This window comes from Amblyraja radiata, chromosome 10 (assembly GCF_010909765.2).
Source record: "Amblyraja radiata isolate CabotCenter1 chromosome 10, sAmbRad1.1.pri, whole genome shotgun sequence".
In the NCBI taxonomy this organism is placed as follows: domain Eukaryota; kingdom Metazoa; phylum Chordata; class Chondrichthyes; order Rajiformes; family Rajidae; genus Amblyraja; species Amblyraja radiata.
In genome coordinates this window covers 24,292,051-24,300,328 of record NC_045965.1, presented here as the reverse complement: position 1 = coordinate 24,300,328, position 8,278 = coordinate 24,292,051, and the positions used below count along the sequence as shown (strand labels likewise).

The following is an 8,278-nucleotide window of genomic DNA, read 5'->3' as shown; positions in this document are numbered from 1 at the left end:
CCTGCTGAGTTTCTCCAGCATTTTTGTCTACCTTCATACAGACACATTCACAGTCACCCACACATATATTCAGTAACACACACACATTCATACAGTCACACACATGCACACACATGCATACACACATTCACGCAGCCACACACATGCAAATTCACACAGGCATATGCACAGTAATGCAAAATCATACAGACAGAAACATGCACGTACACACATACACACTCGCACGGACACATGCAGATACATATATATACATATTCACATAGACACACACACACAAACGTAGACAGAGATCCACAAACTCATCCTCTCACACATACCACTTAATGTGCGCATACATACATGGACAAAAGCACATTCTAGAATAATCACAATGATAGACACAAAATGCAGGAGTTACTCAGCGGGACCGGCAGCATCTCTGGAGAGAAGCAATGGGTGACATTTCAGGTCAAGACCCTTCTTTTCAGACTGAAGAAGAGTCTCGACACGAAACGTCACCCATTGCTTCTCTCCAGAGATGCTGCCGGTCCCGCTGAGTTACTCCAGCTTTGTGTCCATCTTCAAATGACGTCACGCGCTCCAGACGGCTGTGCGTATGCACGGGACTGTCGCGGCTCAACGTGACCACGAGGACGCGTAATTTGCGTGCCAAGGACACGTAAGTGGGACAGGCCCTTAAGCTGTCCAAAGGGTCTCAGTACTACAGAAAAACTCTGATAATCCAGCAATCGTAGGCTTTTGGGGATGCTTGACTGGCAGATTTTTCTGACAATTACGATATTACTAATGGATTGGCTTTATGGACGGAAGCAGAAGGTAATGGGGGAATATTGCTTCTTAGACTGGAGGCCTGTGACTAGTGGTATGTCTTAGGATTCGGCACTGGGCCCATTACTGTTTGCCACCTATATCAAAGATTTGGATGAGAACGTACATGGCAAGATTAGCACGTTTGCAGACGATAGGAGGTATTGCAGGTAGTGAAGATTGTTGTCAAAAATTGCAGCAGGATCCTGAGGTTGGCTGAGGAATGGTTGATGGAATTTAATACAGAAAAATACGAGGTGTTACATTTTGGAACGTCTACATGGGCAAAATCTGTACAGTGAATGGTAGGGCTCTAGGGAGTGTTGTAGAGCAGAGGGATCTAAGACTGCAGGCACATAGTTCCTTGAAGGTGGCATCACAGGGAGATAGGGCGATCAAAAAGATTTTTGGCACATTGGTCTTCATCAGTCAGAGTATTCAGTATAGAAATTGGGAAATCATGTTGCAGTTGTATAAGAAATTAGTGAGGCCACATTTAGAATATTGTGTTCAGTTCTGAGTACCATGTTGTATGAAAGATGGTGTAAAGTTGGAAAGGGTACTGAGAAGATTTACGAGGATGTTGCCAATATTTGAGTGCTTGAGCTATAGGGTGAGGTTGAGCAGGCTGAGACTTTATTCCTTGTAGCACAGGAGGATGAGTGGTGATGTTATAGAGGTGTACAAAATCATGAAAGGAATTGGTTGGGTAGATTGCGTTTAAAGGGAATGTAAGAAACAAGGCTTCATGTGTTTAATAGGAGTGCGTGGAATGTAGCCCTTGTGTTTTTAAAGGGAGTGTGAGAAACAGGGCCACAGTAGGTTTAAATGCAGCACAGGCAATGGGGCCCCAGTAAGACAGGTGCAGGAACCAGTGGCATTTCTGAAAAATTAGAGACCAGATGAACAGAGTTTCCCCATAAAAGATAACTTGAGGGAGTCATCAGCCACATCTTGATAATTACCTACACGGTTCCCCTCTCTCTACGCAGCGGTTACCTCTACAACTGGGGACAGGAGTAACTGTTCATTCCTCCACATTCATCTTCTCACGCCAAAAACCTTCCAGCAATAACCCTCCCATACAAATTCCTTAACTAATGCTTATAATACTCTATTCTGATGAATTAGCTTTCAACTCTTTCAAAAACCTAACCCTCCCCCTAAGGACTGTTATCCAGGCACACTTCATCTTAGTTTCTGTACCGTTTACTCATGCATACAAGACATAATCTTCATAAGTCTTGCAGCTGGTTCTCTTCTGCTAATGTCAGTGAAGACTTTACAATTAACTCATCACAGCCTTCAATTGCTTAGTTATGGAAATGTATCTGACTCCATTCTGGACTGAGTCCAACACTGTTCTTGACCGTCTTCCAGCATCTATATAGTGACTGTAAAATTCAATTGCTGTAATTTTCAATGCCTGTCGATTTTCAATATCTACACTGCAACATTTATACATTCCAATGTTTCCATAATCTAACTGTAAAGCTGATTGTTTATCAATTCCAATGTTGACATATTGGAAACTCTACATATCCCTCAGCATCTTCATATTCAAACCACTCGCTATTTTAGTCTATATATATATGTGTGGCCGAGAAAGTGTGTCTAAGGATGTGCCTCGGCTACCATGTGGCAGGTTGCTTTCAAATAGTGGCACCCCTGAGCATCCCAGCTAATGGGGCTTTCAATGGGCATGCACCTCTGCTGGTGAACTGGAAGAGGAGACAAAGAGAAGATGGATAATGGGACCAATCCCTCTTTCTGTGCCTGTGTGGATGCAATTACAGTAATTGAATCGTACAGCACAGAAACAGGCCCTTTGGACCAACTAGCCCATGTTGACCAAGATGCCCCATCTGCACTACTACCATCTGCCTGCGTGTAGCTGTAGCCCATATCATTCTAAACCTATCCTATCCATGTACCTCTCCAAATGTCTCTTAAACATTGTGATAGTACCTGCCTCAACTACCTCTTCTGGCAGCTCATTCCATACACCCACCACCCTTTGTATGGGAAAAATTACCCCTCAGGTTCCAATTGAATCTTCCCCTCTCACCTTAAAGCAATATCTTCTTGTTCTCAATTCCCCTCCTCTGGGCAAGAGGCCGTGCATCTACCCGATCTATTCCCCTTAAGAATACCTCTATAAGATCACCCCTCATCCTCCTGCGCCCAAAGGAATAGAGTCCTAGCCTGCTCAACCTCTCCCCATGCTCACACAACATGGAAACAGGCCCTTTGGCCCAACGATGTGCCGACGCAGATGGCCCATTTACGCTACTCACACCTGCCCACATTTGGCCGCATTTGGCCCATATCCCTCTAAACCTTTTCTTTCCATAAATTTACTGAGAGCCACTTTTTCTAACGTAAAGTAAGATGAGGGAATGTATTTATATGGTGAATATAGTATCGGAAATGCATTCTCAGGGTTTAGGACAGTGGAGGCACATTCCGTTTTCAGAAGGGAGCTGGACATGTATCTGAATGAAGATAATTAGCAGGATTAAGGGAAGAGGCTGTCGAGTGGGACTAGCTGGTTTGCATTTAGCTTCTTCTGCAATTCAAGTATCCGTGATTCATTGACAGTGTAACTGGGACAGTCAGACAGAATCCCTCTTACTGTGACCCTATTACCTTTTGTCTTTCAAATATTTATTTTGTTCATAATATACGCAGAAAATCCATACAGCCATCCATGTTTGTCCCTACATTCATCATACCGTCAGGTCAATACATTTCCTTACAATGAATCTTCCTGCAAAATGTGTCCACCTGGATGCCTGACATTCCCTAGGACTGAAGGTAGACACAAAAGCTGGAGTAAAGGACCAGTCACACTTAGGCGATATTTTTCGGCAACTACAGGAGACTAGGCTGATCACCACATGGTCATGGGGTGATGCCTGTGTGGTCTTGAGTCATCTCCTCAAGTTGCCTAAAGACTCATAACTTTTTTCTTGTAGCCGCTGGATTTTGAAATGTTCAAAACCGTCCGGCGACAGTGGGCTTGACGTAGCTTGTCATCTCCTGTCGTAGGTGCTGTCGTAGGTTGTCGCCAGGATGACGCAGGTTGTCGCCAGGTGACGCAGGTTATCGCCAGGTGATGACTTCAGTGAATTCCACTGGTGACCACCTTCGTCAATCTACGTCTTCAGTTCTCTTCAGTTGTCGCCGACAGGGTCTTAACTTGTCGCGGGTGGACGTAGGTTGACTTCGGTTGTCGTACGTTGTCGCTGTGTGGTCGTAGGTTGTTGTAGGTGTGGTCGTAGGTGGACGACCTAATGGGTCGCCGGTTGTCGGTAGCTTGCCGTAGCTTGACGTCGCCTAGGTGGTAGGTTGTCGTAGACATTGTCGTAGACATTGTCGTAGGGGGTGTCCAGTCGCCGTTTTTTCGGCGCCCTGCTACCACTGTGACAATCGCAGGCAGTCACCGAAAAAATCGCCTAAGTGGGACAGGCCCTTAACTCAGCGGGACAGGCAGAATCTCTGGAGAGAAGGAATGGGTGGCGTTTCAGGTCAAGACCCTTCTTCTTCGGGTGTAAGGAAGGGTCTCAACCCAGAACGCCACCCATTCCTTCTCTCCAGAGATGCTGCCCGCCAAGTTACTCCAGCTTTTTGTGTCTTCGGTTTAAACCAGCATCTGCAGTTCCTTCCGACACATTCCCTAGGACCGGTCATCCCAACACTTCCAGTAAAATCTCATCTGGAGGCTAGGAGGCCGCCAGCATAATCAAGGACCAGTCTCACTACAGTCACTCCCTCTTCTCCCCTCTCCCACCAGGCAAGAGGTACAGCAGTTTGAAAACACCCACCTCTATATTCAGGGACAGTTTCTTCCCAGCTGTTATTAGATAACTGAACGGTCCTCTCATCAGCTAGAATGCGGTCCTGACCTCCCATCTACTTCATCTGAGACCTTTGAATTATCTTTAATCAGACTTTATTGGACTTCAATGTTATAACTTTGCATTGAATGTTGTTCCCTTCATCCTTTATCTATGCGCTGTGAACGGCTTGATTGTAATCATGTTAGTGTTTTCAAACAAAAGCTTTTCGCTACATAGGTACACGTGAGGATAATAGTAAACAAAACTCAACTAAAGTGTTCATCCCCCCCCCTGGAATGCAAGTGTCTCAGGACCTTGGTTAAAGCCTCCTTTTAGTAGTGATTGTTCCCTTTTGTATTTAGTGGGATCATGCTGAGCACTCACCAAGGGTCACGATTTTTAACTGAGACGACGGGTCCGTGGGGTAGCTTGTGTTTTTGTACGCAAGGAAATCTCTTCCAAAATGCAGAATCTATGACTAATGTTGGCCTGAAACCTGAAGCGATATCAGGCAGTGGAACCGACCGTGTAGCCCATCAAGTGATATGCAGAGTGGACTGTAGCTTGAAGCTTCAGTACCTAGTGACGTGATGTTGTATGTACACCTGTGAGATGTAAGGGGAAAGACAAAGAGCAGGAAATGGGGAGGGGGATGGGGAGGGGGAGAGGGGTGGGGAGGGGGCTGCCTTCTTATTATTTTGAATTTCAAATCAGCAGGGGTAAGAGAGAAGACACTTGAATAAATGGAAGAGCTTCGGGTTCTGTTATCCAGGGTCCGAACGCTTTAATAAAGAGGGAATGTGAGGCTACTGGAGGGCCAGGGACTGGGAGCGCACAGAGAAGCAATAAAAAACAGGGCTTTGAGGAATGACAGATTGACATTTCAGCTAAACCTCGGATATACATAAACCCCTCTCTGTGTACATTATGGCATCTTAATAAGGTGGCTCGTCTGACAGACTTTTCAGCTGGTGAGGGGTCTGTCATACCTCAAGGGGAACTGCTGTGATTATTAAGTATGATTATACAAATTTAGGCCTTTATTAGTCCTCAGTGCCTACTCTCTTGAAGTTTGCCAGATAATGTCACCTCCTCTGTGCTCCTTTGAAGCTCAGAAGGACTGTCTCCCTAATTAAAGATAAATTGATACAAGCTGCTTTCAAATTGGATGCCTTAACAAGTCAGCACTGGCAAAAGCAGGCTTTGGGGCCTGTTCCTTGGTTTGGGGGGGGGGGGGGGGGGGGGGGGGGGGGAGGGGGGAGGGGGGGGAGATTGGGACAAGGTAGGAGGTTAACCCCCAAAGACTGCCCGATATAATTAAAAGTGCCCTTTCTCTTTTTCGCACTCGAGGAGGAGGTACATCTGCCATCGGATGACACAAAGAAAACAAATAAAATCAGATCAGCTTTGAGAAGGGATGTGTAATCCTGACTGGATGCGAGGCCCCATCTTGTCAAAATCATACTGACAGGTTCATGACTGCTCGAGCAACCTCGTCGGCAGTGATAACGTTTCTTCCGAGGGATCCAGAGAAGGAACGCTGCCTGTCACCTGTGCTCCATTCACTGCTCTCCTCGTTCTTAAAGGGGCTCTCACATCTGATCTGGGGAATTTGATGGGGTTGGAGAGAGTGGAGCACAGCCCAGGGGTTTGAGTTGAGTTGAGTTGACTTTATTGTCACGTGTGCCTAGGTACAATGAAAAGGTTTTTGTGTCGTGTGCTAACCTGTCAGCGGAAAGACAATACATGATTATAATCGAGCCGTTCACAGTGTACAGATACATGATAAGGGAATAACACAGTGCAAGATAAAGCCAGTAAAGTCCAATCAAAGAGAATCCGAGGGTCTCCACTGAGGTAGATAGTAGTTCCCAACCACAGTGTCTGCACCACAATTAAACATGGTTCCTCTTGGCTATCCTGAAGATTGGAAGGTGCCTCAGAATGCAGGAGCACCTAACTTCTGAGGCCTCCAGTGCCTGTGGGCACTAGATTACTATAAATCTGTCGCTTTCCTGAAGACTACCTCCACCCTCAGTTCCACAGCTTTATTAATAATATTTTGGAGCCTCACTGACATTTCTCTTTGGATTGGGGCTGGTGATGTAGCCACTGTTCCGACACATTGCGATGTACTCATGGGATCATCCTCTGTCTCCTATAGCACCTGTGTGGAGGAGCATACCATCTTAACCAATTGTCACTGGTGAAGGGAAGGCAACCGGCTCCGAAGTGCCAGAGCAACACTCAGTGTATTGGTTAAAGGCAGAAGATCACATTCTCAACATCTCTGAGCATCAAATAATCCTCCTCCTCCTCCTCAGCCCTCCTGACCTGTCCACTCCCAAGCTTTGCTGCCTAGCGTCACGGATGGTGCCTCAGTGATGGAAGGATTTAGGTGAGGATAGACACAATGTGCTGGAGTAACTCAGCAGGACAGGCAGCATCTCTGGAGAAAATGAATAGGTGACGTTTCGTGTCGAGACCCTTTCGACAGAGAGTTTTTTTTTACTGCAGAGTGAGCAGAGGGTTGTACGAATTGACTCTCAGACCAAGAAGGTCTCAACCCGAAACGTCACCTATTCCTTTTCTCCAGAGATGCTGCCAGACCCGCTGAGTAACTCCAGCATTTCGTATCTATCTTTGGTGTAAACCAGCATCTGTAGTTTCTTCCTGCACAAGGATTTGGGGTGATGCAGGGTTTGTTGGGGGTCACACCTCACTCTCTGGGGGCAGTCTGATTCAGAGCCGTGTCATAGAGTCATAGAATCATACTGTGTGGAAACGGGCCCTTTCGGCTCAACCTGGCCACACCGTCCGACATGTCCCATCTACATAAGTCCTACCTGCCTGCGTTTGGCCCATATCCCTTTAAACAGTGGTCCCAGCTTACCGCCTGGATTACAAGCCTTCCGCTGCATCCTATCCCCACAAGGGGCTACATGTAACACTGCTATAGTCTGTGAGGTAAGGACAAGGTTTAGATTTCTCCTGTCAGCAACACCAGGACCTTGCTGCCTTATCTACTACTTTCTGCAGGCAAATTAAACTCTTGTAAATGACAAATAAAGAGCCTGTTGACAGATACAGTACTAAGCTAATTGATGATAATTACTGCGCTAAGTATTTCCCTACAATAATTCTGTGTTTGTGACCTGTTTTACCAGCACCATGAACTACCCGAGCACAGCTCAAAGGATTATATAAAAACTATCTGATCAGACACACATGTAAAGTGAAGCTTTCTCACTGCAATGATCAGACGTCTATCCTACGATTTTTAAGAACATTGGAAATAGAGGAAAGATTGCCCTCTTTGTATCTTCCCTCATCAAGGGGTTAAGAACAGCAGATACCAGCAATTATCATATTGAATGGTGAAGCAGGCTCGAGGGGCCGAGTGGCCTCCCTCTGCTCCTATTTTCTCGTGTTCTTGAAACCGTGGCTGATCCTGTGCATTGCTTCACCGCTCAATCCTGTCTCTGCTTCACTCAGTCTTCAAAATCTATGGATCTCAATCTTAAGATGTAGATCTTATGGAACTGCAGGTGCTGGTTTACCAAAAAAAGATAAAAAGTGCTGGAGGAACTCAGTGGGCCAGGCAACATCTGTGTAGAACATGGATAGAT

General features: G+C 45.9%; 1 long non-coding RNA gene across 1 annotated transcript in view; it reads right to left on the bottom strand.

The window, feature by feature from the left end:
- Nucleotides 1-3,831, bottom strand: part of LOC116978135 — a 7,900-nt gene extending 4,069 nt beyond the window's left edge. The window contains exon 1 of the long non-coding RNA XR_004413380.1: nucleotides 3,652-3,831. This is a non-coding gene — a long non-coding RNA (uncharacterized LOC116978135). The remainder of the gene's footprint in view (nucleotides 1-3,651) is intronic.
- Nucleotides 3,832-8,278: the final 4,447 nt, after the last annotated feature.